The sequence below is a fragment of the Citrus sinensis genome, chromosome 6 (assembly GCF_022201045.2).
Source record: "Citrus sinensis cultivar Valencia sweet orange chromosome 6, DVS_A1.0, whole genome shotgun sequence".
NCBI lineage: Eukaryota > Viridiplantae > Streptophyta > Magnoliopsida > Sapindales > Rutaceae > Citrus > Citrus sinensis.
This window is the reverse complement of record NC_068561.1, coordinates 17,090,355-17,116,476: the sequence shown is the minus strand read 5'-3', so window position 1 is coordinate 17,116,476 and position 26,122 is coordinate 17,090,355. Positions and strand designations below refer to the sequence as shown.

The 26,122-nt window shown below is 37.3% G+C and overlaps 1 pseudogene; it reads right to left on the bottom strand.

Moving 5' to 3' along the window:
- Positions 1–205: 205 nt before the first annotated feature.
- On the bottom strand, positions 206–21,546 carry LOC102616404 (receptor-like protein 19; annotated as a pseudogene).
- Positions 21,547–26,122: the final 4,576 nt, after the last annotated feature.

Sequence of the window (26,122 nt, the reverse complement as noted above, 5' to 3'; positions counted from 1 at the left end):
TCATATTTGCATAAAAGGACAACTACAAGTCTACAATGACAGCTATTCTCATTATATTACGATTCTCCTGCACGCCAGCCCATATATTCATAAATTTTGCTATTGTTTTACATTATTTAGAACTTATCACAAGAAATCTTAAAGCAGAGAATGGTGTTCACGATTTATGTGGATGGGAAGCCGAACATTGTGCGGATGAAAAGAATTCCAGTAAGAAGTACGAGTAGGTTTTAGTTAAAACTTGTCCATTTATGTGATTTTCGTCAATGACTAATTAATTAATTCAAAAATGGAGTTTTAGAAGGATATTGAAGGATTGTCAATACCTGTAGAATTAAATATGTGTCCCAACTCCCACGCCCAGTTAATCCTGTCGCGCAGCGTAAAGAAGAAGGCAATTGGAGAAGAAAATTGAGGGCTTTTGGTAACATGTCCATATCGAAAGTACTACCCCGAAGACTTCATTTGTTTGACAATAAGATGGGAAGACATAAAAGTCCTTTTAAAGACTTCATATGCACGCAAGTCCATATATGAATTAATGGCCTGCATCTGGTTTGGAGTACTCGAATTGGAGGTAAAGATTGTCCAAATAATATATCCTCTTCCTTGAAATTTCTTGTTAACATTGTTAAAATCAAGATAAATTATTTCACACGCAGAAACGACAGTTGATAAATCTGTTGATGAGATTGTTGTACCATTTGTTTACTCTCCTGGAAAACATTAGAGGTGCAACAACTGATCCAAAGCCTACCGCAAATCCAATTGCCATCACTATGAAAAACCAATCGATTTCATCTGTTGAAGCTGGTGCTGAAGGAAGTGCCTTGCTGGAATTTGGTGGGCAAACATTTAACGGAGCACCGCATAATCCTTCATTGCCTTCAAAAGAAGTCGGTGAAAATGATTGGAGTTGAGTACTTACTGGAATATTTCCTTCTAAGTTATTGTGTGAGAGATTCAGAACAGAAAGAAAAGTTAGGTTTGCAAGCTGTATGGGGATCTGGTCACTCAGGTGGTTCATTGAGAGATCCAAAGACTCAAGCTGTTGCAAGTTTCCAATAGTTGATGGGATGGGGCCTCCGAAAGCATTTTGCGAAAAGTTCAGACCATAAAGCGATTTGAGTCGTCCTATCTTTTCTGGTATTGGCCCGTCAAAATTGTTCCTAGAAAAGTCAATGGATGTGAATATACTTAGGATCTTCACTAATTCCATCTCTCGACCTTTCCAGGTAACTGTCACTACATCCTGATAGAAAATATCAGTCAGGAGCTCAAAATGGACGTCTTTGAAGTTTGATTGTGCTTCATCTTCATCAGACATCATTGCCTTCCAGGAAGTTATGCATTTCTGGGGGACTCTTCCGCCAAAGTTGTTCGAAGCTATGTCAACAATTTGAAGCATTGGCCAGGAGTCATCGTTCTCTCGACAAGTAATACTCCCATAAAAGCTGTTCGATCGCAAAACTAGGACGCGCAAACTTGAGATATTCTTTAGCCAGCATGGAAAGGTATCTCTGATCTTGTTATTCCCGAGGTCTAGAACCTCCAACTTTCTGCAATTGGCCAAGGATTTTGGAACTGTGCCACCTAGTTGATTTCCGTTGAGATCAAGTGTTTTTAATCCACAATTTCCTGGAAATGTAACAGATAGAGTGCCACTAAGGCTGTTTCCCCTCAAATTTAGAACACCAAGAATGTCACTCATTTTGATCAAACATGTTGGCATTTTCCCACTCAACTTGTTATTTGAGAGGTCAAGAACTAATAGATATTTTGCTCTGCAAATAGTTTCAGGGATGACTCCTGTGATGGAATTGCTTGAAAGGGAAAAAAAGATGGTGAAGTTCATGGAATTACCAATGTCACCTGGGATGGAAGAAGTAAAACTGTTGTTGGAGTAATCTACAAGGACTGCATTTCGTGGTGGGTGAGGGATGTTTCCTTGGAGCTGGTTGGAATGTAGGTCAAGGACAGTCATGAGATTGAGATCAGAAATACTATAAGGCCGTTGCAGACTGCTCAGCAGATTGTGTGACAGATTTAGATATTCTAGACCACCATTACCGATTTCCCAAACCCAATTTGGTATTTCCCCCGAAATTTGATTGTCTGAAAGGTCCAAGTTAAATAGTTTTGATTGACTTTTAAGATTAGGAATCACCTTCAGTTTGCAAGAAGCCAATCTCAGTGTTCTAACCTGTGAGGGGAAGGAAGAATCACCACTGGCATTCACTGTCAAGTTGTTGTATGAAAGCTCAAGTCTAATAAGATTGCGAAGCCTCTGAATTGCAGCTAGCTGTACAGTGCCATTGAGCTTGTTAGAAGAAAGCATAAGGATTTTAAGATTTTTGAGTTCAAAGATGGACATGGGAATAGGCCCTTCTAATCTATTGGCACTTAAATCAAGCGTATCAAGTGCAGAGTAGGATGCATTTGAAAATTCGGGAATTGGGCCACCAAATTTGTTGTTGGCAAGCAGAAGCTGCTGCAGCATTGGAATTGAAAACAGAGATCTTGGGATGCTTCCATTGAGTGCATTGTTCCTCAAGTCAACATAAACAAGATTGGAGAGGTGTTCCCAGTCTGTGGATGAGATCGCACCGGGCAGAGCGTTGTTTGAGAGGTCTAGATGGGTGAGATTTTTGGACATATGTAGAGAGGGGATTGGACCAACAAATTTGTTAGATGATAGATCCAGATAAACTAGTTGTGTGAGTTTGGCCAATGAGGTGGGAATTGATCCACTCAAGTTGCAACGTGCAAGATCTAATCTCGACAAATTTTTAAGGTTGCCTATGGAATCTGGTAGTACACCTGAGAAGTTTGCGTAACTGAGCATCAGGGTTCGAAGAGAGCTATTCTTGGGAAAATCAGGCAAAGAGCCCCGAAGTAAACTGTTGCCTGATAAGTCAAGTGTCTGAAGTGTGTGTACCTGTAAAATCGTTTCTGGGAATGTCCCGTTCAACCCACTACTACTGAGGTTCAACGACGTCAAATTAAAGAAATCAGCCAAAAACTCTGGAACTGGAGACGACAGATCATTCTGATCCAAACAAATCACTGAGAGTGACTGAAGTTTTGCAAGGGAAGGATGGATAGGGCCTGAAAGGTAACAGCTGGACAAGCTCAAAACACGCAGTTTAGGCACCAAAGATGATAAAGCCTGACACCATTCAATTCCAGGAGCTGATATATTTACACCATCAAGATACAGTGCTCTGAGCTCTGCGAGGTTCTGAAGGAGCCCACTTAAATTCGGGTTCTCAAGTTTCAAGGGACCTCCGAAGGAGTACGAACTTGACAAATCAAGAGTAACCAACCTTGTCATCGCTGAAACCTGAATTGGAATCTGCCCCGCGAAGCCAGCATTGGAGAGATTCAGATGAGTCAAATTTGTGAGGTTTCCCAATCCGGATGGAATTTCAGTGGCATTGAACATATTAAAAGCCAAATTTAGGCTCTGCAGATACTTTAGACTGAGAAGGGGACTTGAATTGTCAATTCTACCGGAGATTGATTCCTCGCTCAAGTCGAGACCAATGACGCGACCAGCCTCATCGCAATCCACACCGCACCAGGTGCAGCAATCGGTGCTTTGACTCCACTGCACCATACGGAAAGACAGAGAAGAATTGAATACTAGGCTGCTCTTCATTTGGAGCAACAAGGATTGCTGATCACTCTGACACTGGCCAGAAACCAAAACCGTATTGATTCCCCCGAAATTCGTCAACAACGGTATCAAGAAAAGCCATGACAACTGTAGAACACTCATTGGAAACAAGTTAGTAACTGAATACCCCGAATATAATTGAAACTTGAATAAAGTAATAGCACTTGTGCCGAATTTATATGTGTAAACTCATGAAAAAGTGGTTTCGCTCATGGGTTCATCGTATAATGCACGAATATTATTTTAAATTGGCACGACATGACAAGAAAATTGCAAGGTAAAAGAAGAAAGAAGAGAAGGGAGGAATTCCAGGCAATAGGATGGTCGGCTTTGTTGAAAAGTCAGCACCGAATCCAACTTTTGTTAAGCACATGCATATAGCTAGCAACTTTTTTACTACAATAGCATGAAATTTCTTGCTCTTCACAAAATTCACACCGTGAAAAATGGGTAAGATTTTTCCATGTATTCATATTGTATGCTACAACTGATTACTGAGTGATAACAAATCTTTGTGAATGTGGGCACCTCTGCGACAGGCCCCACGTACCCTAGTTTCCAGTGGACCTACTGAATTATTTGCCCCAACGTCTTCTCCGGTTTCTATCTGCTCATTAGGTAAAAAAATAATTTTTGCCGCGGACCCACCGGAGTTGACTTGACCCGTAAGCAACTCAATTAAATAACTCGTCGTACGCAACTTACGTGTGGATTATATTATAAATTTTTATTTCTAATTCTTTTTTAAATAAAACTAAAAGAAGGCCGCAGCATCGGACACCCGAACTCTTTACCTCTAATTATTGTGTTATCAATATTAGCACTCAGTTTTTAGTTTTCATGAGTGGGATTATAACTAAAAGTAGTCCGTTATATTTTTTCATTATATTTTGATTGTGATTATTAATTATTTTGAGCTCACGCTAGTTACAAGAGTGTAAAAATTCGACAGATATTATGGCAGTAGCCATATGTGTTTGCTCCTCTTATCAAGAGTTTTGAAACAACATATTGTAGACCCAATTCTAATGCAAATTAGAGGCCTTCGATGCTAGAATTTGGTCAAAATTTTGGCAAACATTGCAGCAATAGCCACCGGTTTTGCTACTCTCCTCAAGTGTTAGAAAACAACATATTGAAGATCCAATTCTAAAATTAGAGGCGTTAGAAGATGGAATCTGACAAAAATTTTGGTGAACACTGCAGCAATACCCACTCAATTTGCTTCTCTTCTCAAGATTTTTCGCTGGTGTTTGGTTTTAAGAAAGGGGAGGAGAGGAAAAGAAAGGAGTGGAAGAAAATAGTAAAATTAAATTTCATTGTTTGGTTTGACATAAAATTTAATAGAGAAAGAAATTATAATTTTTTTCTTTAGACAAATTTATCCTTTGCCTTAAATATTAAATTATCTATATTAGTAATAAAATATAATTTAATATTAATACCAAACTTTTTTAATTTCAAAAAGTTCTAAAACAATTCATGATTTATATTTAATATAAAATATAAAATAATTTAATATACTAAACTATTTAATATAATTTAATATAAATAAAAGTCGGTCAACAGTAGGAGTCAGCATAAGTCAACGCCGGTAAACAAAGATCGGGCAATGATTTGGTGAAATTCCGGTGGAGGTCCGGCGATAGTTAATTTATATTTCTATATTTTTATATTAAATAAATAAATAAGTTTATTTATTTTATTAAATTTCTTAGATCATTCATTAAATATAATTAATATTAAATTATTTATAATATTATAAAATAATTATTATTAATAGCATTAAACAAGTAAAAATGTTTAAGGACAATTTTGGAAGCTTAGATTTTCAACATAAGAGGAATTTGAATTCTTCACTCTTTGGTGTGAATTTCAAATTCTACACTATAAGGGATATTAAATTTTAATGGAAATTAAATTGTTATATATTATGTGCAACCAAACAATGGAAATAAAAATAGAATTTGAATTACTTTCCTCTCCTCCATCCTCTCCTCCCAACCAAACAATACCTTCATGTTTATCTGCAAAAATTTCAAGCAATATTTTTGTTTTCTGATAGTGGTGCTTTTAACACCTTTTTAATATAATGATAAAACTTCTCTTCCATTAAAATGACATTTAAGGATAAACACACACAAATATAATGAACAATTTATATTTTATCCCATCTCTTTTACTTACACTATTTTTTTCTCTATATTGCTGCAAAATGCAAACTCTTAATATTTATTATTAATCTATTTTGTTAATTTTTTTCAATTTTTGACTCTAACTATTCAATTGGTTTACAAAAATTTAAAATAACACATTTCTCTTTTTCTTTATTTTATTGATTAATTTTTATAATTTTTGTGAAACTATTGTTTTTTAGGTTTGTTGAGAGAGAAAGTTTGAAGAGAAGAATAAGGATAACAATGCTTTAAAAAATTTATCACCCATAAAGTTATTTATGTGAAGGGTGAGGGAAGAAGATTTTAATTTATTTATTTTTTTCGAAGAATTTTTAGAGTGAAAAAACAACTAAAAACTGTAGAAAAAAAATTAAATAGTTTAGAAATAAAGGGTGTTGTTACTTTTCAGTATTAGAAGAAGTATAATTCTAAAATGAGTTTTAAAATGATAGATGATGTGATTTTTTAAATAAATAATAAAATTTCACGTAAAGAACCTTTTAGTAATGTTTTTAGAGGCCGACTCTATTTATGAGGCAAAGTAACTTTATATCGCTGGCCTATTTCTAATGTAGATACTCCAACTTATGTTTTCTGCTATTTGCCACTAACTCCAAAATTTTTATAAAACAACACCATTTTTGCATTTAAAATTCAATCTTTACCCAGATTTACATAAAAGGACAAATACTACAATGACAGCTATTCTCGTTATATTATGATTTTCCTGCACTCCAGCCCATATATTCATAAATTTTATTATTGTTTTACATTATTTAGAACTTATCACAAGAAATCTTAAAGCAGAGAATGGTGTTTACGATTTGTGTGGATGGGAAGCCGAACATTGTGCGGACGAGAAGAATTCCAGTAAGAAGTATGCGTCGGTTTTAGTTAAAACTTGTACATTTATGTGATTTTCGTCAATGATCAATTAATTAATTCAAAAATGGGGTTTTAGAAGGATATTGAAGGAGTGTCAGTACCTGCAGGATTAAATACGTGTCCAACTCTTACGCCAAATTAATCCTGTCGCGCAGCTTAAAGAAGAAGGCAATTGGAGAAGAAAATTGAGAGCTTTTGGCTACATGTCCATTTTGAAAGTAATATCCTGAAGACTTCATTTGTTTGACAATAAGATGGGAAGATATGAAAGTCCTTTTAAGGTCTTGATTGGGCTCATTTCTTTGTCATCTTCTAAAAATTTCTCTTTCTGTTGAACGTATGAAATACGACTTCCGATTCTCCAAACGAATAAATGGACGATATACTCATACACAGTAATTTTATGATAAAAGAATATTTTATTTTTTGCTAAAACAAAGGACCCCAGCAAAAGCTAAGGCTTACAAGCACGAGGAAACGCAGTTCCTAACCCAGCATTCCGAAGCCAGGTCTTGACGCCCAGTGGAGGGATAGTAAAATAGTGAATGCCAAGAGGGAGAGTAAGTGCATGGCTAGCCATGAAATCTGCCGCGAAATTAGCTTCGCGATAAACATGATGAACAGACACCTACCACTCACGGGAGAGAAGACCAAGAATATCATTAACAAGAGGCAAGGTAGCATTAAGACTTTTCCTGTTTAGCAACTGAGTAACATAGATGCTATCTATCTCCACCACCAACAATCTTATACCCATTTTCCAAGTCAATATCAGTCCCTGATACAAACCCCAAAACTCTGCAATTGTTACCGAACAAATACCAATATTCATGCAGAAGCCACCATGCCATCTACCAGTAGCATCTCTAATTAAACCCCCTGCACCCGCCAAACCGGATCCCTTCCTTGCACCATCAGAGTTTAATTTATAATACGGCCATCGAGGAGGCAACCAACCAAACATATCTTGAACTCTCAGCCCGCTATCACTTTGAAAAGCCTCAGAAGTACGAAGTATCTCCTCAGCTCGTATCTTGATATCCCGAACCATGCTTTCCGCATTCACAACTTTATTTTCAAAAAGCAATTGATTCCTTGCCACCCATATACACCAGATGGCTACTCCGAATATGCAACTCCATTCTCGATTACTACCATGATTACCCATACCTTGAATATTGGCGAACATCCAATCACGGGTTGGCAACGTGAAGAAAGAACCACTCTTATGACCTGCTAACAACATATTCCAGATTCTCCTAGATGTGACACAGTCACGAAGGGCATGAGCCGTATCCTCTACAGCATAACCACATCGCATGCATATCATATCCACCCCAATATGTCTTCTATAAAGCTCGGCTTTGCATTTAATTCTTTCCTTTGCAGTAAGCCAAAGGAAAGTCCGGATTCTGTGAGGCCCTCTCCATTTCCAGATACTCTTCCATCTCACCTCCTCGTCCTGAGCAAAGTTTCCAAGAATCGAGTTAAAAGCTGTTCTTGCCGTGAACATTCCCGAATTTGATGATCCCCAATAAAACTGATCAGCCTTACTAACCGGGGTAGGAGGCGTAATAGCTGCAATCATTAAGACCACATTATGAGGGAGAAGAAAACCAAAACGGCTCCAATTCCATGAACCATCAAAACTAATGGCATCAGCTACCCAATCATGTAAAATAGCTTCAGGAATAGGAGCCACGGCAAGATGAAAGAATGGCCCAACATCCGCAACCCAAGCATTCTGCCAAAAACGAATCCGCTTACCGTCCCTCACATTCCATCGTAGCCCCTGCAAAACCTTTGGCCAAACCCGACCAATAGCCTTCCACAAATATGAGCCATATTTTGTAGGCAAGGAAGTTGACATAGTGGTAGGATCAAAGCCATACTTCGAGCAGAGAACCTGTGCCCAGTAGCTATTACTATTGACTAGCAAGCTCCAACCAAGTTTCATTAATAGTGCTTCATTCATAATCGTTAAATTCTTCAATCCCAGACCTCCTGATAGTTTCGAACGACACACCTCAGCCCAATTAATCAGATGAATCTTTTGAACCTCCGAGTTTCCACTCCAAATAAATCTACGGCATTGATGCTTAAGTTTAGTTATAATCGCTGTAGGTAGTCTCGTTGTTTGCATTGAAAAAATCGACAACGCCTGCAGCACAGTCTGTGTGAGAGTGACTCTACCAGCAAGAGATAAATGTTTAGCACTCCAACCATTTAGTTTACGCTCCACATTCTCTAATATGCCATGATATGTTGCTTTACTAACCCTCGAGTGCAAAACCAGCATACCCAAATAATTACCCAAATCCGTAGTCATAGAGAACCCAAGAGTTGTGCCAATATTACGCACATTACACGGTTTAACATTCTTAGAAAAGAAAACTTGAGACTTCTGTTTACTGACCTTCGCCTCCGAGCTCACGCAGAACGTATTAAGAACATCATTGATCATAGCAGCTTGATTGCAAGAAGCTTCAGCAAAAAGTAATAAATCATCAGCAAAAAATACATGAGTGATAGGGGTACCTCGCTTAGAAAGTCGAATTGGCCTCCAAGTGCCAGTATTAACCGCACGAAGAATTCTGTGGCTAAGTCTCTCGATACAAAGGACAAAAATATATGGAGAAATAGGGTCTCCTTGTCTAATCCCCCGTGATGGAACAAAATCCTCAGTACATTCCCCGTTCCACAAAATCTGCATAGAGGCTGAAGTGATACAATCCATTGTGATATGGATAAGATTTTACGGAAGCCCCGCTTCACATAGAGTTTCAAAGATGAAATCCTAACTTAGTCTATCATAAGCTTTCTCCAGATCCACTTTAATTAGTATCTGGCCAATCTTTCCTGACTTCCGACGCATGGTATAAATAATTTCCTGGGCAATAATAATATTCTCCCTTATGTGCCTTCCAGGGACAAAACTAGTCTGCATTGGCCCTATCAAGTCAGGGAGAATGCCCTTTAGTCTATTCGCCATAATCTTCGTAATTGCTTTGTATATGACAGGACACAGACTTATAGGTCGATATAATCGGAGGCTATCCGGATGCTCAACTTTCGGAATAAGCACAATTAGAGTTTTATTAATCTCACTAGGAATTCGCTGTCCATTAAAAATCCCCTGCACCAAATTACAAACCGAACTTCCCACAGTATCCCATTGTGTCTGATAAAATATAGCATACAGGCCATCAATCCCCGGAGCCTTAAAATGATGCATACTAAAAATTACCTCCCTAATTTTGTCCTCACATACTCCCGCATTAAGTTTGCCAATATTAATCTCATCAACTCTAGGAAATATACTCACCAGAGGGTAAGGGATATGCTCCCCAGGCTCTTTTGTATAAAGATTCTTAAAAAATGTTACAGCATGAGCTTGATAATATCCACATCCTCAATCCAATTGTCATGCTCATCATTAAGCATCACTATTTGGTTCTGTCTTCTCCTCTTGATTGTCTGGCGATGAAAATACTTAGTATTTCGATCCCCAAACTCAATCCAATCACGCCTAGATTTTTTATACCACAAAATCTCCTCCTGACTCAAAATACTCTCCAATTCCCTCTTTAGGTTCATCTCTAGATCCATCAGGTTTCTAGATCTGTGCCACTCTAGAGCACGTTGAATTCCGGCCAATCTTGCTAAGATATTATTTTTCTGTTTGTGTATGTACCCAAAGACCTCCTTGTTCCATTTCCGCACCTCCGTAATAAAATGGCCAGCCGAGTTCACATAATCTCCACTCCCTCGCCACGTCTCAAAAAAAAAGGTTTTAAACCTGCTGTCAGTGAGCCAAGACGCCAAGAAGCGGAATGGCTTAACACCACTAACTTGCCGACTTACCCTCTCAAAATTAACTAGAATAGGGCGATGGTCCGAGTTGAGTTTAGGCAAGTGCATGACTTGGGAATTTACAAATTTCTGAACCCACTCATCATTACAAAAACTTCTATCTAGGCGCTTCAGCAAGTTTCCTCTCTCCCAAGTGAATTTCGGCCCACTGAATTCAAGATCACAAAACTGATTCCGATGAAACCAATCACTAAACCGCTGACAAACACCATTTAAGCGAGTCGAACCACCTCTCCTCTCTGAGGGATGTAAAATAGTATTAAAATCACCTCCAAGGAGCCAAGGTCCCGGCACATTACGAGCCACTGCTTCAAGGTCCTTCCATAGAAGGTTCCTAATATGTTTATTTGGACTTGCATAAACTGCAGTAACCCAAGAGATGAAACCAATATCATTAGCAATACGAAAATGAATGAACTGCTTATGGTTTATGATCACCTCCACTTTAACACAGTCTTTCCACATTAACCAAATACCTCCGGAGAAACCTTCGGCCTCAATTCTATGCGACCGCTCAAATCCACTTCGAAAAATAAACTCATCAGCCTTTTTCCCACTTATCCTTGGTTCAAACAATGCAACCATGGAAGGATTATACTTCTGAATAAGGGCTTTGAAAGTCCTTTGAAATTCAGGGGCAAGTGCACCTTGGCAATTCTAAAACATAATGGAAAAAATCATTAAACAAAAAGATTGGAGAAAAGAACCAAAACCCTTACTGACGAAGGGTGTGAGCTTGAAGCTCCAACTCCATATCTGTCTCTTCCTCTAGAGACCCTTCAGATTCTGAATCATCTCAGGACTCGTCAACACCACATCGAGCCACATAAGTGCTTCCTTCCGATTCCTCATCTTCACCAATCCCATTCCATCCCCCATTATCAGGTGGTTCACCCATGGGATTGTTACTATTATCCTTTGTCATATTGGCAAAAAGAGGGTTCGCTCTAGCAAACTGAGTCAGCATGTCCGCACCATCAGGGGGATTAGCAAAGGAGTACACCGAATGTTTAAGAGGATCAATGGAAGTACTTGCGAGGTGGGGTTGGTTGGCTCTGGTAGTGGCTGACTGATTCTGTAATGTGGCAAGGGCTGGGTTAATATTGTGTATGTCTGGTGATAAGAGTTTGTTTTGGTCTGCATGGTTTGCATGGGGAGGGCGGGGACGTAACTGGACCAGGCTAGGGCTGGGAGGATGAGCAACGTTGCCACGGTTTGACCTTTGATTGTGTTTACGTAAGGAATATCTATGGTTATGTTGCATGGGCTGATTGCTATTTTGGTTTTCATCTTGCAAGTCCAGGCTGATCTCAAGTGCATGATTGCTAGGAATCCTTTCATTGATTTTGCGCTCATTATCCATATTATCTTTAGCATTGAGGAGCGAAAAACGGGAACCAGATCGAACATTACCATTCTGGGCTTGATTATAATTTCCTTGGATCGTACATTCCTTAGCCTTCCGTGGCCTTCCTTTTTTTAGCAACAATCATCGAAGGACCAAAAAGCGAATTATTCGGGTTATCAACGGTTGCAAGATCCATCGTTACTCCCGTCGCTTCACCCTCCGGTTGATATACTCCGTCGCAGCCTTGCCCTCTCGGCACCCCCTGTTTGCTTTGACAGGTATCAGTTGTGTGCCCATACTTGCCACACTCAAAACATATAGTGGGGAGCCCCTCATATTCAATCCTTTGAATCTTGCCATTCAACTGAAATTGTGAGACTAAAGGCTTATTCAAACAGATTTCAACAGCAACTCGAGCAAATTTTCCACGTTTTGCAGCCTCCGTATTGTAATCTATCCTTATAACACGACCAACCACTTCCCCCAGGATTCGAAGGACCCTTTTATGATAGTAATGCAATGGCATGCCTGGAAGTCTGATCCACGCCACTATGGTTTCAATCTTATCGGATAAGCAATCAAAGGATGGAGACCACTTTTGAACAGTTAAGTAATGCCCAAAGATAGTCCAAGGGCCTTGCGTGAGAGCAAATTCCACATCCTCCTCTGCTCCGAAGCGAACAAGATAATAGTCATTTTCTAAGTCATAAACTTTTTATTTTATTTTATTTAAATAAAGGAAAAGTTTAAAAAAATTAAAATTTAGATCTTTTTTATGGTTCCTTATTTTAGTAAAATGAAGAATTCTCTTATTTTAAAATTACTCTAAAAATTAAGCACCCAAATAAATATGAAACCGGTAGCTATTTCCTACGTCTATTCGATAGTCAAGTTATATTAATTTATTTATAGTTGTAGCAATAATCATTTGTCTCATATTACATGCATGCATGTCTATATATGAATTAACGGCCTACATCTGGTTTGGAGTACTCGAACTAGAGGTAAAGATTGTCAAAATAATGTATCCTCTTACTTGAAATTTCTTGTTAACAAATGGTATCGTTTCTCATCAAATGGTATAAACAAATGGTATAACAATCTCATCAACAGATTTATCAACTATCGTTTCTGCGCGTGAAATAATTTATATCATCTTTGAAAACATTAGAGGTGCAACAACTGATCCAAAGCCTACCACAAATCCAATTGCCATCGCTATGAAAAACCAATCGATTTCATCTGTTGAAGCTGCTGCTGAAGGAAGTGCCTTGCTGGAATTTGTTTGGCAAACATTCAACGGAGGACCGCATAAGCCGTCGTTACCTTCGAAAGAATTTGGCAAAAATGATTGAAGTTGAGTACCTGTTGGAATCTCTCCCACTAGGTCATTGTGTGAAAGATTCAGGAAGGATAGAAAAGATATGTTTGCAAGCGATGTGGGGATCTGCCCACTCAGATGATTCATTGAGATGTCTAAAGACCCAAGCTGTTGCAAGTTTCCAATAGCTGATGGGATGGGGCCCGTAAAAGCATTTTGTGACAAGTTCAGACCGTAAATCGATTTGAGTCGTCCTATCTCTTCTGGTATTGGCCCTTCAAAATTGTTCATTGAAAAGTCAATGGATGTGAATATACTTAGGATCTTCACTAATTCCATCTCTCGACTTTTGCTGGTAACTGTCACCACATCCTGATAGTACATTTTACTTAACTTCAGGAACTCAAAATGGAGGTGTTTGAAGTTTGATTGTGCTTCATCTTCATCAGACATCATTGCCTTCCAGGTGGTTATGCATTTCTGGCGTACTCTTCCACCAAAGTTGTTCGAAGCTATGTCAACAATTTGAAGCATTGGCCAGGAGTCATCGTTCTCTCGACAAGTAATACTCCCATAAAAGCTGTTCGATCGCAAAACTAGGACACGCAAACTTGAGATATTCTTTAGCCAGCATGGAAAGGTATCTCTGATCTTGTTATTCCCGAGGTCTAGAACCTCCAACTTTCTGCAATTGGCCAAGGATTTTGGAACTGTTCCACCTAGTTGATTTTCGTTGAGATCAAGTGTTTGTAATCCACAATTTCCCGGAAATGTGACAGATAGAGTGCCACTGAGGCTGTTTCCCCTCAAATTTAGAACACCAAGAATCTCACTCATTTTGATCAAACAAGTTGGCATTTTTCCACTCAACTTATTCTTTGACAGGTCAAGAACTAATAGATTTTTTGCTCTGCAAATAGTTTCCGGGATGACTCCTGTGATGGAATTGCTTGAAAGGGAAAAAAAGCCAGTGAAGTTCATGGAATTACCAATGTCATCTGGGATGGAAGAAGTAAAATTATTGTTGGAGTAATCTACAAGGGCTGCATATGGTGGTGGTTAAGGTATGTTTCCTTGGAGCTGGTTGGAATGTAGGTCTAGGACAGTCATGCAAGTGAGATCAGAAATATTATAAGGTCTTTGCAGACTGGCCAGGAGATTGTGTGAAAGATTTAGATGTACAAGATTACCATTCCCAATTTCCCAAACCCAATTTGGTATTTCCCCATATATTTGATTGTCTGAAAGATCCAAGTAAGATAGTTTTGATTGATTCTTAAGATCAGGAATCACCCTCAGTTTGCAAGAAGCCAATCTCAGTCTGCTAACCTGTGAGGGGAAGGAAGAATCACTACTGGCATTCACTGTCAAGTTGTTGTATGAAAGCTCGAGTCTAGTAAGATTCCCAAGCCTCTGAATTGCAGCTAGCTGTACAGTGCTATTGAGCTTGTTAGGAGAAAGCATAAGGATTTTAAGATTTTTGAGTTCAAATATGGACATGGGAATAGGCCCTTCTCATCTATTGGCACTTAAATCAAGCGTACTAAGTGCAGAGTATGATGCATTTGAAAATTCGGGAATTGGGCCACCAAATTTGTTGTTGGCAAGCTGAAGCTGCTGTAGCATTGGAAGTGAAAACAGAGATCTTGGGATGCTTCCATTGAGTGAATTGTTCCTCAAGTCAACATAAACAAGATTGGAGAGATGTTCCCAGTCTGTGGATGAGATCGCACCGGGCAGAGCGTTGCATGAGAGGTCTAGATGGGTGAGATTTTTGGACATATGTAGAGATGGGATTGGACCAACAAATTCGTTAAATGATAGGTCCAGATAAACTAGTTGGGTGAGATTGGCCAATGAGGTGGGAATTGATCCACTGAAGTTGCAACGTACTAGATCTAATCTCGACAAATTTTTAAGGTTGCCTATGGAATCTGGTAGTACACCTGAGAAGTTTGTGTTACTGAGCACCAGGGTTCGAAGAGAGCTATTCTTGGGAAAATCAGGGAAAGAGCCCTGAAGTAAACTGTTGCCTGATAGGTCAAGTGTCTCAAGTGTGTGTACCTGTAATATCTTTTCTGGGAATGTCCCGTTCAACCCACTATGACTCAGGCGCAAGGACGTCAAATTAAAGAAATCAGCCAAAAACTCTGGAACTGGAGACGACAGATCATTCTGATCCAAACAAATCACTGAGAGTGACTGAAGTTTTGCAAGGGAAGGATGGATAGGGCCTGAAAGGTAACAGCTGGACAAGCTCAAAACACGCAGTTTAGGCACCAAAGATGATAAAGCCTGACACCATTCAATTCCAGGAGCTGATATATTTACACCATCAAGATACAGTGCTCTGAGCTCTGCGAGGTTCTGAAGGAGCCCACTTAAATTCGGGTTCTCAAGTTTCAAGGGACCTCCGAAGCGGTGCAGACTTGACAAATCAAGAGTAACCAACCTTGTCATCCCCGAAACCTGAATTGGAATCTGCCCCGCGAAGCCAGCATTGGAGACATTCAGATAAGTCAGATTTGTAAGGTTTCCCAATCCGGAAGGGATTTGACTTCCATTGAAGCTATTGTAAGCCAAATTTAGGCTCTGCAGATACTTTAAACTGAAAAGGGAACTTGAATTGTCAATTCCAGCGGAGATTGATTCCTCGCTCAAGTCGAGACCAATGACGCGACCAGCCTCATCGCAATCCACACCGCTCCACGTACAGCAATCGTTGCTTTGACTCCACTGCACCATACGGAAAGACAGAGAAGAATTGAATACTAGTGTTGAAGATAGCAGCCATGACCATGACAAATCATCAGCTGAGCTCAGTGACACATTGGCATGCCACCTAAGCTACACCTATTTACCAGCTAATGCAACTTCAATGAGGTGGCAAAACTGCTACACAGAGAAATACCAGCACATGGAATAAATGAATGAAGATTCTGGAAGCATCATATCATTGGCTAATGATTGCTGGATTATTTTGTGTTATCTGAGTTTGTTATTTTTAGCTAGTTGTCACTTTTGTTTTCTTATGTATAAATAGATGATGGTCTGTAAACAGAATTCAATTCAAGTTTATTTTCAATATAAGTTTCTGGTTTCTTGTGCTCTGCTTGCCAAAGAAAGCAATTCCTAAGGAATTCAAGTTGGTATCAGAGCCATCTTCAAAGCTATGGCAAGCAGCAGCAGCACACAAGCAAATGTGAACCAAAACGATCAGATGGAAAACTTGAATCAAAATGAAAACCAAAACACCCCTCAAAACATTGAACAAAACTCAAGTCACAACTCACCTTCACCCACTCAACACATTACCAACAGCACATATATGTTCACAACTCCCATTAAGCTAAATCAAAACAATTTCATGCTCTGGAGATCACAAGTGATTTCCAGCATTAGAGCAAATGAACTTGAGGGGTTCATAGATGGCAGCCATGTCTGCCCTCCTAGAGTTTTCATAAACCTTGGACAAGATCAAACAATAATCACCACACCTAACCCAAATTACCAAGTCTGGAAAAAGCAGGACCACATTCTCCCAAGTTGGTTGTTATCTTCACTTAGTGAGGATGTGCTGGGCACTGTGGTGGATTGTTCCACCTCCTTTGAGGTGTGGACAACTCTTTCCAATCAATTTGGTGCAAGATCTAGAGCTAGAATCCTACATCTCAGAACACAAATCCAGACCATCAAAAAGGGCTCACTAACCATTCATGAGTATTACTCTAGAATGAAGTCTATATTAAATACTCTTAGGGCTGCAGGGAGTAATATGAGTGATGATGACTTTATCATGTGTGTATTTGCTGGTTTGGGATCAGAATATGATTCAGTAATTGCTAGCATAAATTCAATGCAGGAAAGTCCCTCACATTCTGAAGTCTATGGCATGCTTCTCAGCCAAGAAAACAGAACTGAACACAACCTAAGCTCAGGAAATATAGAAGCAAACTACACACAAATGAGAAATGTGAGAAGGAATTGGAACAACCAGAACAGGGCTGGAAATCAATATCAACCTGGCATAGTCTTCAGAACCCTTGGCAATGGATCTGGTAATGGTCAAGGAAATCAGAACTCTCATGACAAAGGGAAGGGCAAAGCTGTAAGTGATGATGATGGTGCAAATCCAAAGGGGCCTTGTCAAATTTGCTGGAAAATGGGACACACGGCTGCTAATTGCTGGCACAGATTCAAAAAGAATTATGTGCCACAACCAAGCCAAAGGAGGGAACCAAGAGGTGCATATGTGGCTGCAACTGATGGCCAAAGCAGTGGAGCCTGGTACTTGGACAGTGGTGCTACAAACCATGTGATAAATGCCCTTAGCAACATAAACACCAACTCTGAGTATCAAGGTAATGAAAAGCTAACTGTTGGAAATGGTGAAAAACTCCTGATTTCTCATATTGGTAACTCTATGCTTTCCACTTCAAATCCACATAAACACATCACTTTGAATGACATATTATTTGTGCCAAGCATCACTAAAAATCTCATTAGCATTTCCAGATTACTGCATGATAATGACATTGATATCGAATTTCAAAAATCTGTGTGTTTTATCAAGGACAAGAGACATGGGAAAATTATGGTGAAATGAGTGGCTAGAGAGGGGCTTTATGAACTGTTGTGCTTACCTACTCACCTGAGTGGGAACAAAATTCCTTATGCTGCTGTCTTATCTTCTTCCTTCATGCCTGAGTCAATAAATTGCATCAGCAATCCAGTGTCTATGTTGTCATTTAATTTGAGTAGTGTCAAGTTAGCAAATGTTTGTGTTGAGTCCTCTGAAACTGATAGATCAAGCAATAATGCTTTGAAAGACATTGATCTCTGGCATCTCAGACTAGGGCACCCAAATGAGTCTGCTCTGAAAAGCACCTTGTTGTCTTGCAATCAGTTCAAAATAAACAAGAATTTTGTTCCTTCATTTTGTTGTGCATGTCAGTATGGAAAACAATCTAAACAAAACTTTAAAAGCACAGAAACTAAAACCAGCAAGGCCTTAGAATTGATTCATGCTGACTTATGGGGACCATCACCAATTCCCTCAAGTCATGGACATAGATATTATATATCTTTTGTGGATGATATGACAAGATACACCTGGCTATTTCCCTTGACAACAAAATCCCAAGCTCTCAATACATTCATCACCTTTAAAAGCCAAATTGAAAATCAATTGAATCTAAAAATTAAAGCATTACAGACAGACATGGGAGGAGAATTTAAACCATTCAAAGCATTTCTTGACAAAGAGGGGATAGCATTGAGACAATCATGTCCATATCTACATGAACAAAATGGCAAGGTTGAGAGAAAACACAGACATGTGGTAGAAACTGGACTCACATTGCTGGCACAAGCTAAAATGCCATTAAAATTCTGGCAAGAAGCTTTCACTTATGCCACCTACATTATCAACAGATTAGCCTCACCTGTCATTGGAAATAAAACCCCCTTTGAATTGCTTTACCATTGCAAACCAAATTACTCACAAATCAGAGTATTTGGATGTGAATGCTATCCATTTTTAAGGCCATATAACAAACACAAGTTTGATTTCCATACTGTCAAATGCACATTGCTAGGAATAAGCATAATTCACAAGGGATATGTTTGCATGCATCACTCAGGTAGAACATATATCTCTGCAAGTGTCAGATTCAATGAAAGCTCATTTCCTTTCTCTAATGATACCAAGTTCAGTAGACAAGAGTCCACAAGTCAAAGTGATTTTATTACTCTCTTAGAAAAATTTCAGGTCGTGTCATTCTCTTTTGATACTCCTCAAAACACTCAGACAGCAGTTGATCAAGGCCACTCTCTGGAAGCCCCTGAAGCTTCAGAACAATTCCAGAACCTTGACCAAGGTAAGACACAACAGAACTTGAGCACTGATATGATGTCAAATAATCAAATGTCTTCTCCTCATACAAATCACCAGCCTCAAGAAAATGACCAACCTTCATCCCCTATCATAGCTCCAAACACAAAAGAAGCCATACCATCACATCCTATGGTAACAAGATCTAAGGCAGGGATCTTTAAACCAAAATTATACCAAGTTTCTACTCAACCACAGACTGCATTACCCTTAAACACTTCAAAAACCTTAAAAGAACCAAACTGGAAAGAGGCAATGGAAGATGAATACAATGCCTTACTGAAAAATGAAACATGGACCTTGGTACCAAGTAACTCAAGTTGCAAGTTGATTGGAAATAAATAGGTGTACAGAGTCAAAGAGAATCCAGATGGAACCATAAACAAATATAAGGCCAGACTAGTGGTGAAGGGATTTTTGCAGATTCCAGGCATTGATTTTACATAAACTTTTAGCCCTGTTGTTAAGGCTGCAACAATCAGAATCATCCTCACATTGGCAGTAAACAATGACTGGAGTTTGAGGTAAGTAGACATAAATAATGCCTTCTTGAATGGTGAGCTGACAGAAATGGTTTACATGCCACAGCCTGAAGGTTTTGTGGACAAAAGTAAGCCTAATCACATATACAGATTAAAGAAAGCATTGTATGGTTTGAGACAAACTCCCAGGGCATGGTTTGACAAACTAAAGGGTGCTTTGAACTCTTGGGGATTTGAAAACTCCAAGTGTGATACCTCACTATTCTACAGAAGAACAAAATCTGAGATAGTTATACTGCTGATTTATGTTAACAACATCATCATTACAGGTGACAATAGTGGCAGTATTGAAGAGCTGGTCAGTAATTTAAATGGAGCATTTGCTTTAAAAGACTTGGGGGAGCTGAATTTCTTTCTGGGGATTCAGGTGAACAGAAACCAAAATGCCATTATGTTATCTCAGACCAAGTACATACAAGATCTGCTTGCCAGAACAGAGATGAGTGACTGTAAAGGAATTGAGTCACCTTTTAGTACTACAGAGAAACTAAAGAAAAATGGAGGAGAAAATTTTTATGATCCCACATTGTATCGAAGTGTTATAGGTAGCCTGCAGTATGCAATACTCACAAGACCTGAGCTTGCTTATTCAGTGAACAAGCTTAGCCAATACATGTCTGATCCTAGGCAACCTCACTGGATAGCATGCAAAAGAGTGTTGAGGTATCTCAAGAGCACCATGAACATGTGTCTGAAATTCAAAAGATCAGAGTACTTTGATCTAATAGCTTACACGGATGCAGATTGGGCAAATGACTTGGATGACAGGAGATCTATCAGTGGTTATTGTGTATTCTTGGGTGGAAACCTCATTGCTTGGAGTTCAAGAAAGCAAGGCTTAGTTGCTAGATCTACGGCTGAATCAGAATACAGAGCAATGGCTCTTTGCACTACAGAACTCACATGGATTGGTTCTCTGCTAAGTGAGCTGAAAAATAGAAATACAAAGAACACTAACAATCCTAAGTGATAGCACAAGTGCAGCTGCAATAGCAACCAATCCTGTATTTCACTCTAAAACTAAGCATTTCGAGATAGATCTACACTTTATCAGAGACATGGTAGCTAGAGGAGAGTTGGAAATCAGTTTTGTTGCAGGCAGAGACCAAATAGCTGATGTTCTAACCAAGCCATTACCTTACTATAAATTCAGCTGCTTCATAAGCAAACTCAAGGTGTTTGACAAAACCTTGTGTTTAAGAGAGGGTGTTGAAGATAGCAGCCATGACCATGACAAATCATCAGCTGAGCTCAGTGACACATTGGCATGCCACCTAAGCTACACCTATTTACCAGCTGATGCAACTTCAATGAGGTGGCAAAACTGCTACACAGAGAAATACCAGCACATTGAATAAATGGATGAAAATTCTGGAAGCATCATATTATTGGCTAATGATTGCTGGATTATTTTTTTTATCTGAGTTTGTTATTTTTAGCTACCTGTCACTTTTGTTTTCTTATGTATAAATAGACGATGGTCTGTAAACAGAATTCAATTCAAGTTTATTTTCAATACAAGTTTCTGGTTTCTTGTGCTCTGCTTGCCAAAGAAAGCAATTCCTAAGGAATTTAAGTCTAGGCTGCTCTTCATTTGGAGCAACAAGGATTGCTGATCACTCTGACACTGACCAGAAACCAAAACCATGTTGATTCCCCCGAAATTTGTCAACAACGTTATCAAGAAAAGCCATGATAACTGTAAAACACTCATTGGAAACAAGTCAATAACTGAATACCCCGGATATAATTGAAACTTGAATAAAGTAATAGCATTGGTGCCGACGTTATATGTGTAAACTCATGAAAAAGTGGTTTCGGTTCATGGGTTCATCTTGTAATTATAGCTGGTAAAATTTAACATGACCCGATCGTCCGACACGAATAAATAGGTATGGGTCATCGAATTTAACACGATTATTAAATGGATAGGGTCCGGGTTGACACGATTTTTTTCTTTGTCGGGTTAGGTTAAAATATTTGACTCATTTACCCAATCAACGACACGATTATATTTTCTATTTTAAAATAATTTGCAGGTTTTTATCATCAAAAATAAAAAATTAAATATGTTTCTCTCTTTTATTTTTATTTTTTAAAAGGATGAATATAAACATAGTGTTTTATTCATAAACTTTTATATACATTTAGAGGTTCAATAGTGTAAATGTGTAAAATATTGATAGACATATATTTTATAATATCGATATATAATATTATTTATATATATAATTAAATCTTTAATAGTGTAAATATGTAATATTTTGGTAGATATATATATATTTTATAATATCGATAAATTATGTATGAATGCATGTATGTACGTACGTACGTACGTATGTATGTATATATGTATGACAATGTGTAAATGTTTTATGTAAATTTTGTTTAATATATAGATATTAAGTGGGTTATTAGATAGCTTGATTATTTTTTCGCGTCAAGTTTGGGTCTCAATATTTTAACATGATTATTAAATGGGTCGGGTTTGGGTTGACCTAAATTTGACACGACACGAAACTGACACGACACGAACATGACTCGATTACCCATTTTACCAGCCCTACTTGTAATATACGAATATTATTTCAAATTGGCACTGCATGACCTAGAAATTGGGTCTCAATATTTTAACACGATTATTAAATGGGTCGGGTTTGGGTTGACCTAAATTTGACACGACACGAACATGACTCGATTACCCATTTTACCAGCCCTACTTGTAATATACGAATATTATTTCAAATTGGCACTGTATGACCTAGAAATTGCAAGGTAGAAGAAAAAAGAAGAGAATTGAGGAATTCCAGGGAATAGGATGGTCAGCTGATGAGGGCAATCAAAGTAAACTGCAACTAATTATTAGTAGACGCATGTTTTTCATTCTGCTAAGTGTATGATTACAATCAATAGTCTTACAATGAGTGTTTTACCTATTTTATACACTGAAAAAGGACGAAATTATTGAAAAAGGGAAAATTGAATTATTAATAGAATAAAATTTTAGCAATTGAAAAAAATAAAAAAAATACATACAACTGAAATTATAACCCAAAAAGATACAAAGGTCATATCTTACATCTTGTCTGAGCTTTTCTTATTTTAGATACTGAAAAATTTATGTTCAAAGGATGAATCAGCGGAAGAGGAGCCTCTTTCAACTATACAATTCCACAGTAGTAAATTAGTAATTATACGGTTTGGACTTCGGATCACTTGGGTTTTCCGAGTTAGCTCACCTTGTCAAGTCATTTCATTGCAAGACAACTTAGCTTAGATTTGTAATAAACTAATTCTTAAAAAGGAAAAAGAAAAAAATAGTTGTTTAATTAAGCTTGGGTTCTATCATCCACCGAGAGAAATCAGATCATCCCTTTGCAAATTCTTCCTTAAAACTGTAAATCATGATTCAGTATTGGATAGATGTTAACGATCTCGAGTGAAGCCAGCATCGTTTTACTTGCAGTTACTGCTTTTGCCGTTTAGATTGAGCGTTGTCTTGCTGTTTATGTCAAATTTTGGCATCAAAGAACAAATTTATATCGGCGGGGAGTCGGTACTCCGCTTGTCGTCGCTAATTGCCATCAATTGGCATCAATCTATTGATTAATCCGAACTCATTATTCAAACAAAGAAGATGTAGGGGGGTCGGTGACCTCAGATAAAAGAGCATGCTCTTAATTCAAATCGACAGCGGTGTAATCGAATAAAATTATTAATCTCGTCCGAATATAGAGTTATCTTAAAGGGTTAATTTCATTTTTCTCCTAATTAATTATCTTCAAAATATGGATAGTCGAAATTAAATTTTGCTTTGTTAAATTCCTGTCCTACGTGCAATTATTTCCCCGTAAAAAAAACTTTATTGACCACCGCCAAAAAAGAATCTTATAATATGCTAATCACCAGCATAAAGAAGGCAACACTAGTCAACAGCAGCAAGACTTGGAAGGACTTTATGGCAGAAGAAAATTGAGAGTTTTTGTTAAGGCAAACACTAAGGTGGCGTTTGTTTTTTTATCTGAAATCTGAATAGACCTGAATTAGTCTAAATTCTGAATAGGTCTGAATGTCTGAATCTGAATAATATGTTTATTTTTTCGTCTGAATCTCGAAAAATAAGTATTAAGTTGTTGTTTTTTTCAACTTAAAAAGCTAAAAATATGTACTTTTACATTTGTATCCTTATTAAATTTGAATGTCAAATAAATAATATATTAAATACCACAATATTTTAACATTTATAAGCAAAACTATATTCAAGTGAATACATAATTATTTTAGAATTTTAATATATAAAATACCATAAATTTCAAATTTTATCATATATAATATAAGAAAAAAAACATGAATATTTTTATGTGGGGTAAATATCTATGGGTGAGTTTTGGGATAGACATAACAAATAAATTATAAAACAGGGATATTTTTGACATTAGCAAGTAATTGACTTAATTCAGATTTCTCCATTAAGTAAAAAGCTAAAAAAATTAGCTTATTTTATTAAGTCAAAATTATTTAAAAAGCCTCATTAAGTTATAAAAACAAACACCTCTAATTAACTTAATTAATTAAGTTAAGTCACTTTAAGTCATTAAGTTAAAAAACAAACGCCACCTAAGTTATATTTCATATAACTTACACCCACACACATGAACAACGTGTGAGCCCCTCTTACGTGCAATTATTTCCCTATAAAAAAACTTTATTGACCACTAGCAAAAAAGAATCTTATAATATGCCGGTCACCAGCGTAAAGAAGAAGGCAACACTAGTCGACAGCAGAAAGACTTGGAAGGACTTTATGGCAGAAGAAAATTGAGAGTTTTTGTTAAGACAAACACTAAGTTACATTTCATGTAACTTACACCCACACACACGAACAGCGTGTGAGCCTCTCTTATGTGCAATTATTTCCCTGTAAAAAAAAACTTTATTGACCACCAGCAAAAAAGAATCTTTTAATATGCTGGTCACTGGTGTAAAGAAGAAGGCAACACTAGTCCACAACAGTAAGACTTGAAAGGACTTTATGGCAGAAGAAAATTGAGAGTTTTCGCTAAGGCAAACACTTAAGTTAGGGCTCCCTTTGGTTAAATATCTTTTGTAAAAAAAACTACACTAGCTCATAGACTTTGTCGTCATTAAGGTAGCCGAATTTATTAACAATAGGAAAATTATCAATAATATACTTTAAGCTATCATATTATAAAAAATACTATAAAAATTAAAATTTGTTTCATTTTTTACTATCCACCAAATGTTACTGTTGTTGGAATTTTTAATGAAATCTATATAGATGACCACTTTACATTTGAATTCAAGGAAAATTATCAATCATCCATCTTAAATTTATCCTACTATAAAAAATAATGCAAAAATTTGAATTTATTCAATTTTCCACATTAAGTATGTAATTTGTGTCAACATTCTACAAAATATTAATACTGTTAGAATATTTTACAAAATCTAAATAAAATGACCATTTTACTCTTGAATTCAAGGGCATTTCCACTTTGCACCATAAATAATAAAATTAAATTAAAAAAGAAAAACAAAAATAAAATATCAAAATCAAGCAAGCCAGCACTCTTTGTTCCAAAACACAATCCACCAATGATTTTGATCCCTAAATATAATTGTCATCAAATCCTTCATCAAGAAAAAATAAAATAAAATATATCTAACAATCTTTTTCCATATCTTCTCTCTTTATTAATTTATAGAGTTAAAAAAATCAACATTAAAACTGTATCAAATCCTTAATCACTGAATTCTTCAACTATTTGCGATAATTCACAAAAATTTGCATTGGGCTATGAAGACCGACCATTGAAGAGTGTTGTAGTGATTGCAACTATCCATGAGGCCGGACGAAGTAGCAACGACAGTGGCGATCAATGGTGGTAGTCGCTATGACACTGTAAATTGGGTTTGATTAGGTGTTTATGAAATTGAATTTAAGGATTTGATTGATTGGTTGTTTATGAATTGGCGCTTAGGGTACTTTGTGGATCAATTTGATGTTTTGGCGGACGATTGATATAAATAGAAAACATAGGGTGGAAAATTAAACAAATTCAAACTTTTATAATATTTTTAATAACAAGGTAAACTTGTGGCGAATGACTAATAATTTTTCAATATTAAACATATTTAATGTCTAAATTACCCTTATAATGTCATTATTTATGAATGATAATTAATTTTTTGGTGGTCAGTTGATATAAATTGCCAACTTAAGGTGAAAAAATCAAAGAAATTCAAAATTGTATAGGATTTTTGATAATATATATGGTAAACTTAAGGTATATGATTGATAATTTTCCTTAATAATAAAATCACTTATGTGAAGACACAGAAGTTCTTTCAAGTCTTGATTGGGCTCATATCTTATAAAAATA